General features: G+C 40.6%; 1 protein-coding gene and 1 long non-coding RNA gene across 3 annotated transcripts in view; one reads left to right on the top strand and one right to left on the bottom strand.

The window, feature by feature from the left end:
* The window catches only part of SEC22A (SEC22 homolog A, vesicle trafficking protein), a 50,284-nt gene extending 47,733 nt beyond the window's left edge, over positions 1 to 2,551 (bottom strand). For both annotated transcript variants that reach the window (XM_072985215.2, XM_020801087.3), the window contains exon 1: positions 2,418 to 2,551. The gene's annotated coding sequence lies outside the window, so the exon portion shown is untranslated. The remainder of the gene's footprint in view (positions 1 to 2,417) is intronic.
* A 9,537-nt stretch (positions 2,552 to 12,088) lies between these two features.
* On the top strand, positions 12,089 to 14,738 carry LOC144583135 (uncharacterized). Its single transcript, XR_013536759.1, has 2 exons — positions 12,089 to 12,549; positions 13,138 to 14,738. It is a non-coding gene; the product is annotated as an uncharacterized LOC144583135 (long non-coding RNA).
* Positions 14,739 to 17,878: the final 3,140 nt, after the last annotated feature.

Genomic DNA, 17,878 nt, shown 5'->3' on the forward strand with positions numbered 1-17,878 from the left:
CTGAAGCATAGGCTTCTGCGGTTTAGCCCGCAGCGCCACCACGTCCCTTATTACACCCCAGCAATCCAAATTATTTCCCATTTCATATTCTTCTTTTCTTGAGCTAATTCCATATGTTAATAATGGTTGCCAGGCTTTCATAAATTTACATTGTTTTATTTTCCCTCTATATATTTTAATTTGATTGGTCAACTTTTCCATCAGGACCATTTGCCAGATTCTGTCCTCAATTTTTTGTACTGAAAGATCCTGAGCATTTCTCCAGTTTTGTGCAATTTCAGCTCTTGCTGCACTAATAAGATGTGCAATTAGGTCTTTATTAATAAATTTTTCATTTCCATCCTTAAATATTTAAAATAATAAAGCTTCATTTTTAATTATTTTTTAATTCAACAATGTTTCTATCTATTTAATTATTTTCTGCCAATATGCTTTCACTTTGAGGCAAGAGATACACGTGTTCTAGTGTGCCTTTACTTTCACAGTTTTTCCAGCACTTATCTGAGATTTCTACTTTAATTTTGTGAGATGCCAATACCATCTATGGACTACCTTCAAACCATTTCTTTCATTTAACTGATATTGATTTATATGGATATGTGGTCCGTATTTCCATCCATTATTTCTCTGATATACAAATTTGTTTTCCATGTTATTGTAGATCCCGTACCCCTGGGAAATGCTTTCTCAACTAAATGTTTATACATTACTGAAGTTAGTTCCTTCCTTTTATTTCAATCTTTTTCTATACTACATTGTTCTAATTCCGTGAGCATTCTCATAGGTCCAGAACTGTGGTATAAATGAGTTACCAAATTTCTTACCTGTATTAATTGTAACCAATTAGTTTTTATTTCCTTTGTTTTGTCCTCTGTCTAATTGTTATTGGTTTCCCTGCATCAAATAGGTCTCTTATTCTAGAAATTCCAATTATTTTCCAATGTTTGAATTATATATATTTCTCTCTTGATTTAAATTTCAGATAATCCAGCATGGGACATAGAGGGGATAAAGTATAGGCGGAGCAAATAATCTCATGGATTTACGCCGTATTTTCAATGTTTCACATGTATAAGGATTTTGTACTTGCTCCTTCTTTATAATTTGTTCCACTGTGAAAATATAATTGTTCACTACATCAATATCCTCATCTCTTTCCATTTCAACCCAATCTGGGATTTCTTCTGCCCATATAAACTTTATTATTTATTCAGTTTCTTAGTTACACATGTTATTGTTTTCATATTTGGAAAAAATTTTGTAAAAAAGAAAATACTATACAATACATATTCACCAAACATCAGCTACACAGACAGGCAGATGATACCATAATGTGCTCTGGTACATTTATTTGCTAGTTGAATAACCAGACACTACAACAGCCATTCTCAATGGAGGCTATATGATCCCTTGGGTCCCACTGGCGTATTTGAAGGAAGCCACAGACTGGAATCAATTTTTTACACACACGTTCATTATTTGATTTAAACAATTCTGATTCAGCCTATATTTCTTTCTTATCTGTCTACACCTGGGGCAAAAGAAAAAAGAAAAAAAAAGATGAGAATGGCTGCACTATAACACTTTGACTATAATGTGAAAGGCAGAAATCAAGGGACAAGATTCTTTCATCTCTTTTGCATTGTATGAAGACACACACATTAGTCCCAAAACTCATACACAACTCCTATGTGATCTTTCCTGAAAGGAAGAAAGGGGAAGGGGGGGGGATCCTCCTTGTCTGACAGGTCACTAACAGCAAAAGGTTTGCTAAACTTAACATACAGCTGAAATAGTACACATACATCTATTTTCAGAGTCCATTAGACATTATACCACAATAATTTATTTTCCAAATTCTCCCTATATAGTTTTTTGCCAAAACCCTGGTGTGAAGGCAGATCTCTCTCTCTCTCTCTCTCTCTCTCTCTCTCTCTCTCACACACACACACACACACACACCCTGAGGCATTTAGAGATGTATCAGTCTCTTCTCTGCCTCCCCCCTTGCCATATTTTCTGTGCCCCAAATTGCTGAGAAAAAAAAGATTTCCCGGGTCTAGCAGTTTTCTCCTCCACCAGGGTTTTCTCCTGGCAGAATGTCCACCTCTCACGGTGCTCTGAGCCCCACGAAGAAACAAAAGGTGGGAAGGAACCCTCCTAGCCACGTCCCACAGCATTCCCAAACAAGGACCCCCACTCCAGGCCCAGCTCTCAGGAAAAGAGGGAAAATGGTTAGAAGACGAAAACGAAATACACGCGCGGGCCTTTGTGACCCAGAAACCAAGCCACGTCCCCGCCTCCACCTCGCCGGCCCACAGTCCCCCTTCGCCCAGACCCCCTCAAAACAAGGGCCGGCGCTTCTGCCCGTCGCCGGCTGAGTCGCTAGGCAACGGAGGAGGGGGCGCCGACATTACCTCGTTTCCGCGACGGGCCCCGCATCAGTAGCCGGCCCGCGGCTCCAAAAGCCTCACGCGTGGCGCTCTAGGTGCCTGGCGCGTCCTTCATCACACGTGACGCTGCGTAATGACACGCTATTGCTATGCGTGAGGGGGGGGGAGCGTTTGTGCCGCTTCTGCGCTCTGGGAACGGCCTCGCGCCCCACGGCAAGCTGCAGTTAGTCTGAAGGGACTTTTAGAGCCGCCATTAAGCTGTGTGGGGTGGGTGGGTGTCAACCAGGACTTCCGTTACCTGGAAGTAAACTCCATTTTGCCCAAGGCGGCTTACTTCCGAGTAAAAATTTATAGAGGTGTGCTCTAAAACCCCTGTTTCTCAGATCATAGCGGTAATTGCGTTGGTAGTCACCAGAGTTCACTTGTTTTTTTGAATCAATGAGAATTCCTATAGCTGTGGAGCTAAGACAGAGATTTTTATAATGACACGTGTTCCTGCAACGGACTCGCACCTTTTGAGGTTGGGGAGGTTCACTGTTTCTCCTTAGATATGACCGTTGTAAACTGAAAAATCTGCACTGATAACTAGATAGGAATTAATAATAACATTTATTTATTTAAATTGGTGAGCCTCGTGGCGCAGTGGTTAAAATGCTGTACTGCACCTAAAACTGTGCTCACGACCTTGGGTTCAAATCCCAGGTAGCTGGCTCAAGGTTGACTCAGCCTTCCATCCTTCCGAAGTCGGTAAAATGAGTACCCAGCTTGCTGGGGGGGGCAATGTGTAGCCTGTATAATTAAATTGTAAACTGCCCGGAGAATGCTTGTAGCGCTATGGGGCGGTATATAAGTCAAATAAATAGATAGATAGATAGATAGATAGATAGATAGATAGATAGATAGATAGATAGATAATATGCCGCTTTTCTCCACATAGGGGGACCTAAGGCAGCCCACAACACATGAAAGAACATTAAAAACACTATATAAGTATCACGTCTAAAAATAAACATACATTAAGATTTAAAAATAAGTATAAAAACAATTCAAAAACATTTAAAAACCTATAATTGAAAAAACCAGCATTACTGGGATAAATGAACTAACTTCTCAAAGCAGTGCATCCCAAAGCCTGGGAGCAGTCACTTGGGAGGCCCTGTCATGCCCTCACCAAGCCTGCTTGGGAAGCTGGTGGAACCAAGAGAAGAGTCTCAACAAAAGACCTTAAAAGCTGGTAAGGTTCATATGGGCTGATACAATCCTTCAAATAGCCTGGAAGAAGAAGAAGAATTTTTGGGATTATTAAAAATATTCAGAAGTTCTTGAAGAAAAAAAATGGAAAACTGTCTTAATGGCCTATGGTGAAGGACTTGGTGAAGTTAGCATCAAAATAATAATATTTCAAGGGGATTTTTTTGTCGCCACTGCTGTTTGACATCTCAGTAATCCTCATGTCAATAATTTAAAATAAAACTGCATTGGGCTACCATATTTCAAAACAAGCAAGAAAAATCAATCAATCAATCAATCAATACTGTACATGGATCACCTAAAACTATATGCAAAAAGTTCCACAGAGATAGAATCACTGCTAAACACAGTGCAAATATTTAGTGAAGATCAAATTAAATTTGGAATTGGCAAATGTGAGGTTCTGCCTATACACCTTGTAGTTGTTTTGTCATTAAGTCATGTCCGACTCTTTGTGACCCCATGGACCAGAACACACCAGGCCTTCCTGTCTTCCACTGCCTGCCGGAGTTGGGTCAAATTCATATCGGTAGCTTTGGTGACATTGTCCAATCATCTTGTCCTCTGTTGTCCCCTTCTCTTGCCTTCACTTTTTCCCAACATCAGGGGCTTTTCCAGGGAGTCGAATATTCTCATGAGATGGTCAAAATATTCGAGCCTCAGCTTCAGGATCTGTCCTTCCAGTGAGCACTCAGGGTTGGTTTCCTTCAAGAGTCTCCTCCAGCACCACAATTCAAAAGCATCAATTTTTTGGCGGTCGGTCTTCTTTATGGTCCAGTTCTCACTTCCATATATCACTAACGGAAAAACCATAGCTTTTACTATGCGGACCTTTGTCAGCAAGCTTTTTAAGATGCCGTCTAGGTTTGTCATCGCTTTCCTCCCAAGAAGCGAGTGTCTTTTAATTTCATGGCTGCTGTCAACATCTGCAGTGATCCTGGAGCCTGAGAAAGTAAAATCTGTCACTGCCTCCATATCTTCCCCTTCTATTTGCCAGGAGGTGATGGGACCAGCGGCTATGATCTTAGTTGTTGTTTTTTTTATGTTGGCTTCAGACCTTTTTTTGCAGTCTCCTCTTTCACCCTCATTAAGAGGTTCTTTAATTCCTCCTCACTTTCTACCATCATAGTGGTATCATCTGCATCTCTGAGGTTTTTGATATTTCTTCCGGCAATCTTAATTCTGGCTTGTGATTCATCTAGTCCTGCCTTCACATGATGCATTCTGCATATAAGTTAAATAAGCAGGGAGATAATATACAGCCTTGTTGTACACCTTTCCCAATTTTTAATCAATCAGTTGTTCTATATCCAGTTCTAACTGTTGCTTCCTGTCCCACATATAGATTTCTCAGGAGATAGATAAGGTGGTCAGGCACTCCCATTTCTTTAAGAACTTGCCATTGTTTGTTGTGGTCCACACAGTCAAAGGCTTTTGGGTAGTCAATGAAGCAGAAGTAGATGTTTTTCTGGAACTCTCTGGCTTTCTCCATAATCCAGCGCATGTTAGCAATTTGGTCTCTAGTTCCTCTGCCCCTTTGAAATCCAGCTTGTAATTCTGGGAGTTCCTGGTCCACATACTGCTGAAGCCTACCTTGGAGGATTTTGAGCATAACCTCAAAATTGGATCTTTTCCAATCCTCTGGCCACTGCTGAGTTTTCCAGACTTGCTGACTTATTGAGTGTAGCACCTTAACAGCATCATCTTTTAAGATTTTAAATAGTTCCACTGGAATGCCATCACCTCCACTGGCCTTGTTGTTAGCCATGCTTTCTAAGGCCCACTTAATTCACTCTCCAGGATGTCTGGCTCAAGGTCAGCAACCACACTATCTGGGTTGTCCGGGATATCCAGATATTTCTGGTATAATTCCTCTGTGTATTCTTGCCACCTCTTCTTGATGTCTTCTGCCTCTGTGAGGTCCCTATCATTTTTTCCTTTATCATGTCCATCTTTGCACAAAAGGTTCCTTTAATAGCTCCAATTTTCTTGAACAGATCTCTATTTTTCCCTTTCTATTATTTTCCTCTATTTCTTTGCACTGTTTCTTTTAAGAAGGCCCTCCTGTCTCTCCTTGCTATTCTTTGGAAGTAAGCATTCCATTTTCTGTAACTCCCTATCTCCGTTGCATTATGTTTCCCTTCTCTTTTCTGCTATTTGTAAGGCCTTGTTGGACAGCCACTTTGGTTTCTTGCATTTCCTTTTCTTTGGGATGGTTTTTGTTGCTGCCTCCTGTACAAAGTTACTAGCCTCCATCTAGTTCATCAGGCACTCTGTCCACAAAATCTAGTTCCTTAAATCTGTTCTTCACTTCCACTGTGTATTCATAAAAGATTTGGTTTAGAATACACCTGACTAGCCCAGTGGTTTTTCCTACTTTCTTCAGTTTAAGCTTGAATTTTGCTATAACAAGCTGATGATCACAGCCACAATCAGCTCCAGGTCTTGTTTTTGCTGACTGTATAGAGCTTCTCCATCTTTGGCTGCAGAGAACATAATTAATCTGATTTCGGTATTGCCCATCTGGTGATGTCTATGTGTAGAGTCGCCTCTTGTGTTGTTGGAAAAGAATGTTTGTGATGACCAGCTTGTTCTCTTGACAAAACTCTATTAGCCTTTGCCCTGCTTCATTCTGAACTCCAAGGCCAAACTTACATGTTGTTCCTTTTATCTCTTGACTCCCTACTTTAGCATTCTAGTCCCCTAGAATGAGAAGAACATCTTTCTTTGGTGTCAGTTCTAGAAGGTGTTATAATTCATAGAATTGGTCAATTTCAGCCTCTTCAGCATTGGTGGTTGGTGCATAAACTGGGATTACTGTGGTACTGAAAGGTCTGCCTTGGATTCGTATTGAAATCATTCTATCATTTTTGAGATTGCATCCCAGTACAGCTTTTCCCACTCTTTTGTTGACTATGAGGACTACTCCATTTCTTTTACAGGATTCTTGCCCACAATAGTAGATATGATAATCGTTTGAATTGAATTCGCCCATTCCCTCCATTTAAGTTCACTGATGCCCAGGATGTCAGTGTTTATTCTTGCCATCTCCTGTTTGACCACATCCAGCTTACCAAGGTTCATAGATCTTACATTCCAGGTTCCTGTGCAGTATTTTTCTTTGCAGCATCGGAATTTCCTTTCACTTCCAGGCACGTCCACAGCTGAGCGTCCTTTCGGCTTTGGCCCAACCACTTCATTAGCTCTGGAGCTACTTGTACTTGTCCTCCATTCTTTCTCAGTAGCATGTTGGATGTCTTCCGACCTGAGGGGCTCATCTTCCAGCATCATCTCTTTTAGCCTGTTCTTTCTGTCCATGGAGTTTTCTTGGCAAAAATACTGGAGTGGCTTGCCAGTTCCTGCTCCAGGTGGATCGCATTTAGTCAGAATTCTCCACTATGAACTTGGGTGTCCCTGCACGACATAGCCCATAGCTTCTCTGAATTACTCATGCCCCTTTGCCACAACAAAGCAGCAATCCATGAAGGGGTAGTTAAGCGTACAGTAACATAAAATTGAACTGTGGTGAGATAATCAACTGTACAACTTCAGTTTAGAGCTGTGGGATTAGATTTTAGTTCTTCTCAATTTCTTCAAACCTTTTCTTCAAGAAAATTACTGTATTTGCCCAGCAGTAGGGATATGCTGGCCTAGAACTTCCTACTCTGACATCCTAGATGAGAATGTTTTAATTTATTGAAAATGTATTTTATTTAAACTTTGTTTTCCCTTTTAACTTGGTGAGGATTCCAAAATAGCATGTTTTAGTAATAATGACCTAATAAATTTCACCGCTGCAGGATTTACCATTTTGACCGTCATTTTCAGTACCGGAGAACTGACTGGAGAACACAGTTAAACTAGAAGCTGTTTAACACCAAAAAGAAATGTTTGTGCCTCACCTTTAATATATACCTTGGGCAATTGAGACTATTTCCTACTTTGTAAATGCCCAGAGTAATTTTTCTTAATACATTATCTAAATTTTAGGTATAATTATCTTTAGAAAATAAGTCTGAAAATCAATAATGGTTGTAGCAATGTGGGTTCCCCCCCCCCGACAGTCGTCTTTGGGGAGTGGAGCTTGACTGCTTAATATATTTCACAGAGGCCAACAGACTATCTTCAGATCTTAGTAACTTCCCATCATAACTGGGCTGCACGATTTGAACTGACAACTTTGAAGAAGGATTCTCCATATCCAATTACCCAGTTCCCTGATGAGATTAATGTTTATCTGAAGGTTCTTTTTTCTGAAGTGTGATGAGAGAATTCTTCCCTCCCAATTTTAGTTAGGTTGCAGCTTGCTTGCATTCCTTTCTATCAAATAAACTTTTATTTTACTACTTGTCTCATTTCTAGTCTTTCTTTGCCTCACGGGAGAACATAGTCTGCTTAATTTCTCTCTCCATCTAATTTAGTGTTTGACCATGTAATTAAATTTATTTTACTGGAGAAGGGATTATGGGTACTTGCTGATTTTATTAAAAGGGCTGAGAGCTACATTCTCTCATCTAGCTACAGTTAGCTAGAGTTGAGCCCTAGGGACCTGGATGTTTTAGCAGTGGGGTTTCTGAATTCATGGGAGCAGACAAATGCTTCCAATTTGGCCTAGCAGGAAACCATGTCCTACATTTCCCAACTCAGGTGCTGGTGGGAAGAATGGAATGAGAGAGTTAGACATATGTTCATAGAAGGAAAGGAAACTGCTCTTTTGTACTACTAGCATACTATCAAAGCTTTTCTTCCTTCTTCCTCATCAGTCTCCTGTTTAGTCCCCAGCAAGTAAGAAAAAGCAGTAAAAAGAGTTCCGATTATTGTTTGACTGGCTAAAAAGATAGTGATGGATTTGTTGTGGATAGGTATTCACAGCATTTTACAGAGGCCCAAAGAAAACAGAGAAACACCAATTTTTAGAAGAACTATGCCATTCTATTATCAGAGTGGAAATAAAGTATTTTTAATTAAAAGTGTGATCTTTAAATCGGCTTTTAAAGGTAAACTTGATTTTTGAAATGCCACCTTTTTTCTTTTTTAAAAAAAGGTCCAACATGATGGCAGGGTTAATTTAAAATACATTATAAGTTAGAGATCTCATAGTAGCATAGAAACAATGAATTCTCTTTCTGTATTTTGAGACAATGGCTAAAATTCAGTAGTAAGTCACAACTAGAGTAGATCGATTGAATCAGTGGGGATTTTATGAGTCAATTCATTTGTAAGTTCCACTGATTCAGTGTGCCTGCTCTAGTTGCAGCGCACTATTGGATTTCAGCCAGTGTATTCATAATTTCTTGGATTGGGACCTCAATTTGATGGGATTTCAAAGGCTTCTGTAAATCTATCTGTCTTGGTACTTAGTCTAGCAGATATAAGAAACATTAGCAGTTCTTGAGGTGATTTGTATTTTCCAATATAGGTACTTTACCACAATACGTGGAAATCAGAAAGACCAGACCTAATCACTCCGTTTTCTAGCTTTGACTAAAGTTATTCATGGAGCTTCTTCCCTTCTCTTAAATTCTTGGAAGCCTTATTCATATATCCAGGACTGTTTCACTAGGTTCATCACATGATTTTGATTCCTTTATGGTGGCAGCTCTAGCTGTTGTCCCTTTCCAGCTTTACATAGACGAAGCCAAGTCCTTACTTCTCTGCATGTGCATATTATGGGGGTTCCGTTAGAAAGAAAGCATGGCATTACCATGAATTATTGAAACTCTCTCACATATGCCCCAGCCACCGTAGGCATAAACTGAGTGTGTCATCTTGCACACATCACACACAAAAGGTGGAGGGCTCTGGCAATTTGCCTGCTGAATCCCCACAAATGGGGTCTTGTGAACCCACCTACCAAACCACACATGGGTGTGTGTATTGTTGACATAGCAGCAATAAGCAGCAAGTTGTAAAATCACAGAAAGAAATGAGAAGAGTATCACTAGGGGGAACAGGGTAGTGGTAGGAACTACAACAGAAATAAATTGGCCTACAGAAGGAAGCATTGTAACAATTAAAATCTGCTTTCCCTCAGAGTTAGAAAACAAAGCATAAAGAAATACAATTGTTTATACACACAAAAGGAGAATTTCATACAACAAGTCTTGGAGAATTGCTAATAATAATTTGTCAAATTAAAAAAAAAACTGGTCAGCAATGTGAGGGATGAAAGGAGGAAGAAAGTTCCAGAATCTAAGAAACCAATATACATGTACCTTGGATGTCATCAACTTTAGCCCATCTTCAAGAACTACGTGGCTGAGACATTTACATTATCCTTCAGGGCTTTCTAAGTGTATTTCAGAATTTGTTATAAGGTTAAATATGGGGTAGAGTAAACTAATAACAATGTTAGAGGAAAAACACTGAGAAAGGAGCAAGCAAGGGAGAAAAACTGTTATCATGTGAGATTGAAAATGAGATAGAGAGTTGATGAGGCAGAGAAGTGGCCACTGCAGATGACGTGAATGTCAGCAGGAATGGATTTTGCAGCAGCCATGCTGGGGATAGTATGAACAAGAGTCTGTAGCAAATGAACTCAGGGAACAAATGGAACTGAAGCCCACAGAGTGGGAATGAGTAGAAAATTTGCCACTGGAACAAATCCGAGACCCCTGCAGTTGATTTAGAAGGAATTGACATCAAGTATTTCTTTCGCCTCTTGCTTAGCCATCAGTTTAGGCAAAAGCCAATTTTCTCATGTATGAATAAATTATTGTATGCAAATGAAATCCATTCATCACCAGTCCAGCCTAAGATGATAACTTTTCTTCTTTGAAGGCATATAATGATATGTGAAAGAAAAAGATGCAGATCCATATGCCATGCAATGAGGTTGATATTTCAGGGCAATTAAAACTTCCTAGAAACCACCACCACCTTGCCTAAGTTTCACAGATCCTTTTGTTCTGGGGCAGCATTCTGGAGCTGCGGATCAGTAGGGGGAAGAAATTTAAAGCTGGAAGATCACTGCCTTCAGTGCTTGTCCTCCTGCTGGGACAAGCTTTAAATTGTTCCCAGTCCCATTCCACAGCTCCTGAAGTCTGCCCCAGGATGAAGGAGATCTTTAGGGATCTCTGAAGCCTGGGAGCCCTAGGAAGCTTTTTATTGCCCTAAAATGGCCATGGCATGGCTGTGGCTGATGACATCAACCTCGTTGCACAGAGTAAAGTTGCACAGCAGAATTTCCGCCTACGTTTTGTGAAGGAGCGAGTTGGCACCCTTTCAGAAATAGAGAGATAGAGGGTGAAGGTTAAGTGGTCAACAACTGGATATAAACTGTTCAGAATTGTTTGGGCTGCTTGTTAGCCTGAAGGAGATGATGGCAGCATACCTGTTTTTACCCCCGCATACAGACATTATCCTCACAGCCTCTATTAAGTTGCCTAGGCAGACGGTAACTGACCAGGATCATGCGATGAGCTTCATTGCTGAGCGGGGTTTTGAACAAGGACATCCTCAGCCCTAGTCTGACATTCTTGCCCAGCAACGGCCCTCCAGAGAGTGTTAAATAGCAATTTCCACAATTCTTCACCACTGGCGATAGAGACTAGGGCTAAAGGATGCTGCAGTCCAACATCCGGAGGGCCAGAGGTTGCTCACCTCCACTTTAATTGTAGCAGTACATGGACTCATAATAAATGCTTGTTTCTTCCCAGTGTTTGTTGAATAATCAAGGATGTACACAATGACTATTAAGGGATAGAAAACAGTCCATCTAATTATTATTATTATTATTATTTATTTAATTTATATCCCGCCTATCTAGTCGTGGTGGACTACTCTAGGCGGCCAACAACAAAGATAAAATACAATAACATAAAACAGCATAATTACAACAACAATTAAAAGTAGGGAAACAATAAAGGAGAGAAAAAAAATCAAAAGTAATCTGGAGAGAAGGCCTGCCGAAACATCCAAGTCTTTAATAAGTTCTTAAAGGTGCCCAGCGAGGGAGCTCCGCGAATGCCAGGAGGTAAGTTATTCCAAAGGCGAGGAGCCACCGCCGAGAAGGCCCTATTTCTTGTTTTCTCTTTTCGGGCCTCCCTCGGCGTTAAGCTCCTCAGCCTCACCTCCTGGCTCGCCCGTGTGACCCGGGTAGAACTTGGTGGGAGTAGGCGTTCCGCCAGGTATCGAGGCCCTAAACCGTTTAGGGCTTTATACGTAAGCGTTAACACTTTGAAGTCGATGCGGAACCTGATGGGCAGCCAATGCAATGTGGCCAGAGTGGGCGAAATATGTTGGTATCTTCTCAGCCCACTGAGTAGTCTGGCCGCCGCATTCTGCACCACCTGTAATTTCCGCAGCAACCTCAAAGGAAGCCCCACGTAGAGCGCATTACAGTGGTCTAATCTTGAGATTACGAGTGCGTGTACTAAGATGGTGAGCGCCCCCACATCCAGGTAGGGCCGCAGCTGGGCTATCCGCCTGGGCTATCCGTCCATCTAAGCAACTAAAATTTAGTTTTTGGAACTAGATTTAGATATACAGAACATATGGAAGCAAACTTTGGAGGGCATAATGGAGTACTGTTAGCATTTATTCCATTCCAGAATTTGTAGATTTAGACACCAATCTTTTCCCACTATGCTTTTAAAGACATGTTTGTAAGTAATTAACTGTGCAACTAAACTGCAATAGAAGTGCAAATTCACTTACACTGACTCCCTGTGAAGTTGCACCAAGGAATTCAGGTTTCCTTAGGTGTTATTATGTTGACTAGCCACACAAGCAGAGAGAAAGACAGTCTTCTTAACAACTTATTTGTAATAATACTTATAGATCTACAGGTGGCACTATTACAAAGGAACAGCCTAATAAGTTATAAAGGCTTTCCTTCCTCATTTCCACAGCTAAAAAGAAAAAAAGAAAAAAAGAGGAATCTTCCCAACAGAGAGGAGAAGCTGTAAGTGTATTCTGGTGGTGGGCTTTTCTGCATTGGTTGAAGTGATCACATGTCTGAAACACTGCAAATCTATCCTTTTAAAAAATGTAGTAGCCCCAGTAACGGAGGCCAGACTATGAATGGGGGCGGGTCTCCAGGCTGATTCAGCCCCCTTTCCTTTTTTCCCCTTTATAGACATACCAGAACTTAATTCTTGCTTCAAACCATTAACTTTTAATAATAGAATTTTGGAATTATCTACAGCTTTGGAAGCACACAACACAATGACTAAAGGGTCCTGAGGGGGACATAAAAGCTGAAAAGTCTTACTAGTAGCCGTTAATAAGGCAGGAAAAAAGGCGGGAAAGTCTGATGCAGCCAAAATGTGTTGTGGGCGGGATAAATCCAAAGAATGGTCCGCGTCAGGGAAAGAAACAGTTCACAAAATCAGTCCGATCCAATGTCAAAAGCCGATAAATTTCAGTCAAAATAGGAAAAATAAGAAGAGCTCGAAGCGAGAGGTTCCAAATCGCTAGGTGGAAAAATGGCTTGGGTGGGCAGAGCATGTGCGGTATAGGCAGCCTTAAACGTGTTACTTTTCTATTAAAGCTCAAGAATGTTCGAGAGGACCAACGCTGGCGCTGGGTTAACCCTTTTGTGTGCATTCATAGAAGACCACGATGAAGAATGATGATTTATTGTAGAAGAAAAGAGACTTAAGGATCCATCAGATATTGCCCTGTGAACCAGGTAAAACAAGGAGTGAATCTTTGTGCTCTCTTGTGCTAATCTAGTGATACTGCCAAAATTGAAATACACTGGGTTTTGCAATCTAAATTTACTCCGCCCACAACACATCAATGAATTTTTGAGGCAACGTCCCTTGCCCCTAAAATGATATTCTTTCAATTTAGATCAATAATAGGATGCACTTACCTGCCTATTGTGGTCCCTGTTCCACAGACAAAGACACTCAGAACAATAACTGCTATACTGGCACATGCTCGCTGACTGCTGAATTTATCCTGAACTTTTTAAAATGGGCATATCATTTACTAGAACAATGCCCTGGCTCCTGAGACCTCTTGTAAAGCGATCAGTCTGGTCTCAAATTTCCAAGTCAGAAGAAAAAAAAAATCATATACACCTCAAGGGGAGGGCATGCATCATGTAAATGTGACCTTTAGAAATGCAGATTGTGAGTCCTGCCTGTTGGGGAGAAAATATTCTCTTGTGAACAACAAACCAATCAGCCAATTTAGAAGTCATTCGAGAATGTGTGGGTGGTGGGGATAGTGGACGGCGATGGCTGACTGCCAGATAGTTTGTGGATCTAAACAAGCAGCAGAATAGAAGTACACAAATGTCCAGGAAAAAAAACTGCATATTGTTAAATATAGTATTCTAGTCTGGGGAGAAAAATACTAGTGGTAGGACGGAAGTACCCAGTATAAATGAAGGGCTATTGGCCAATGCAGCTAGAAACTAGTGTGTACTACTGTATGTAGGAACTGGCAGAAAGGATGGAAGTTAACACCCAAGAAAATTGAAATGTAGTTTCTGCCACATTTCTAACTTCCTTGTCCTCAGTACTAGAATTCAAGGTTTCCAGGCATGAGATTTAACGAAAATGGAATGTAAAGTTTGAAATCACCAGCCAAAGCCCATCCTCAGTGGAGTGAATGAGGTTTCTCTTTTATGAGACAACATACTAAGGAGAGAAACTTGGAGGGTCTCTCACCACTGGCTACATGACTAAGTGGGAAAGAGGGAGGGTGGGAGGATGTGGCTTCAGTCTCAGAAAGAGGGAACAAACCAGGGACCCTAGATGTCTGTCTCTGCCCATGTAGGCACACAGTTACTAACACAAGTGTGGTTGCACATGTCTTCACTTCCAGCAAATCTGAGCCAAAGTTTGGGAAGGTTGCTCCTTCATATTCCTTGAGGCCATGCTGTTTTCCCAGGCCAGGCCATCCCCGGAAAGAGGAGGGAGAACTGCAGCTAACAATCCTGGGGAGGGAAAGCTGTGGAGGACCAATGTGAAAGTCCCTTTTCCTAAAAAAATAAAAAAAGCCATTGCCTTGTGTGTGTGTGTGTGTGTGTGTGTGTGTGTGTGTGTGTGTGTGTGTGTGTGTGTGTGTGTGTGTGAGAGAGAGAGAGAGAGAGAGAGAGAGAGAGAGAGAGAGAGAGAGAGAGAGAGAGAGAGAGAATGAGAGAAAGAGAATAAGAGAGAATATAGGAGGAAGCTTGAAAACCTTATTGCTGGGAATGTCGAAACAGGGGGACATGCAGGGCACTTCTCTTGAACTGAGAAAGATACCCCACCACCAAACCTCAAAGAGGAGTCTTCCTGCTCTGGTCATGAGTCACCTAGTGATAAGTTTAAGACTTTGTGAACCAAGCATGAGAATAAACAGGGCTGTGAAGTCATTCACTTTCAATCCAGAATCCAAGACAAAACCTAATCTCTGCCAAAAAAAAAAAAAAAAAAAGCAGTATGTGCAATTCATCCAAAAACGTTGACTGCAGTATGCCTTTGCATCTTTTTTGTGCAGTGAAGAAGTGTATTTTGGCACTGAACAGCAATCTCTCTTCACACTGCATCTAAATTGGCTTGCAAAGCAACAAGTTTCAGTCAGGGTGATACATTATTAGTATGGCTTCATTTCAGGGTCACGGCCCCTTTGGCTTTTACGCAAATGAAGCAGGTCTGTTTTATTTTGATGATCATGTAAGAGGGTTATTACAGTTTCAGGGGTCTGCCTCTGGAGCTTTGCTCCACCACTTGCTTTCTTCTATGTCCGTGAAAGAAATTGGACTGAAAAGCCCCATTAATACCCTCCACGTTTTGACAGTCCCTTTAGGTTTCCCGTTAACTGTAATGGAACACATTGTCAGATTTTGTTTACATTCAGATATTTTTGAAGAGAGAAAAACTCATTCCAAGATTATTCTTTCATACAGTGCCTGCCACTATTTAATTAGATGTCATTTAAACAATTAAAGGAAATGAGAAATGCATTCTTTGTAAATGAAATTGTCCCATAAGCAATTTATATACAAACAGCTTGACATTCTAAATGAAACTGGCCAACAAAAATTATGCACAATAGGATGTAAACTGTAGCTTAGAAATTCAGAAGATGTTATGTAAACATTGCAGCTTTAGAAAAACGTCTAGCCCTCATGCCAAATTAGCAGAATTTGCTGGGATATGAAATTTATTTCACCTCACCCCATATTGCCCATCCATGAATTCCAGAATTTTTCTTGTGGTTTACTACTGTGTTTATGTTGGCTACCTTCTCTGGCATTGTTTATAAGTTTCCAAAATATAGAAGACTGTCATCCTTTCCTCTCTTTCAAAAAATAGAATTGTTATAGCATCAAACTACAAAAATGTATAGAGTTTCTTACTATCAGGTGCAGTAAGGTGAAGAATACAGAGTAAAAGATAAACACTTTAATTTATTCTTTGTTAAAAGTCTAGCTAAAACTGCATCATCCAAGCATTGTAATATGTGCATATTGCCCTATATTTGAGGAGTTCACTGTTCAGCAGATAAAAGGGCAACCAAACTAATCTGAAGCCTGTGTCATTTGGAAAGAAAATCTGAGTTGGTAATAATTCAGTTTAATAATTCAGTAAATAATTCAGATATATGAGAGGGATTGGCATCAGGAAAACACATATGAGAGGGATTGTCACCAGCATGCCAACATGCTGAGACAAAGTAACATGGCTATCTCAATGGAAGGTAAATGTGCTTGGGCTCCTCCTCAGCTATACCAACAAGGTTCATTAAAAGATCTGAGCAAAATTCTCTGCTGAATTGCGCCCGTCTGGCTATGTACTCCCATCGTACAAGGGCTCTGGTTAGTTGTTCCTTTGGAGACAGAAAATGTCTAACAGTGAGTATGGAAAGTTATGGTAAAAAAGTGTTCCATTACTGTTATCATTCTGAGTTTAAAGGAACATCAGTTACTTACTGTTATAGTTATATAACTTTTCTTTCTCAGAAAGAGCAAAAAAAGAGGATGAAGCAGTTATTTTACATGCTTCTGAGAAAAGTGGAAGTGAAGAGTTTATTTAAGATAAAATGTATCTACAACGGTAACTAGCCATTAGTAACTTTTAAAAAGTACCTTTCCAAGCTCCATATCACATCATCCCTGTCATGTTACCTAAAATGTCCTCCTGACTGGCAAGAAATCTTCTATAGACTTCAATTGTTAATAAAATATAAGTACAGTAGTTTCAGACAGTCAAGCATTATAACATGGAAAAAAGCAGGGGGGGGGGGAAATCTACCTAATAGGCAGCATGAGTTGTAATAGTAAGCAACTGCCTAGTGTGAGGTCTCTGTTTCCAGAGATTATGGTGATTTATATCACCTCCTCAGCTGTCATGTCCTTCAAATGGCCTAGGGTCCTGCTTCCAAAATTACAGTAAACACAAAGAAAACAACACAGATAAGAAGGAAAGACAATGGGAGAAAGCCGTTACGTGTTCTTAAAGCTTGACTAATATTGGAATGAGCAATGAGGGCAGCAACAAATGTACAATTGGGAAATACGGGTTTTGAGGAGAGATTAGAAAAAAGAGACAGAGAGAGATGGTGCAGCGTCTATAGGTTCCATTTTACTAGGACATCATGGGTGGGCCCAAGCTAGAGGAAAACACAGGCAGGCATGCTGAAAACTAGAGGTACATTCATAAAGTAGATTATGCAGAACTAGAGGTCTGGGTAAGTTAAGCTTTATTGTATTAGGCAGTTAAGTAAAAGCCCCAACTTAATTAAGATGTGCAATTCTGCATGGTGATTTGATTAGCTCCTACAGACCATTTAGCAGTAAATGTACAAAGGTACCAATTCCACATGCCCAATATGTACACAGTTAAATTAAAGAGGAGTGGGGAAAAGAATAATGATAGTCCGATTTCTTTGCAGAGGCTAATAATCCTAAGAAACAGAGAACAACTTCCTGTTTAAAGGAAGCAAAACACACACACATTCTTACTTACAGATCACAGCCTTGTTCTGTTTACATACATAGTGTGGAGGCACATCTCCACACATCTGTCCTATTTGGAGAGCAGAAAAGGGAGGAGAAAGGGAAAAGGTGGCTAGCAAAGGAAGCAACATGAAGGGCTGCAAGCAGTTTGAGGCATGGAAGAAAATCCTTTAAGTCAGAGCATGTTCCCCACTGACACCGAATGCTAAATGGTTAAAAGAAGAGGCATGCAAGGTTGTAATTTTCTAACACCCTTTGTCAAGCATGTGTGGAAGAACCCCCAAATCCCTTCTTGACTCTCATGTTCCTGGACTGGTCCTATACTAACAGCTTG

The sequence above is a fragment of the Pogona vitticeps genome, chromosome 1, assembly GCF_051106095.1.
Source record: "Pogona vitticeps strain Pit_001003342236 chromosome 1, PviZW2.1, whole genome shotgun sequence".
NCBI classification, from domain to species: Eukaryota; Metazoa; Chordata; class Lepidosauria; order Squamata; family Agamidae; genus Pogona; species Pogona vitticeps.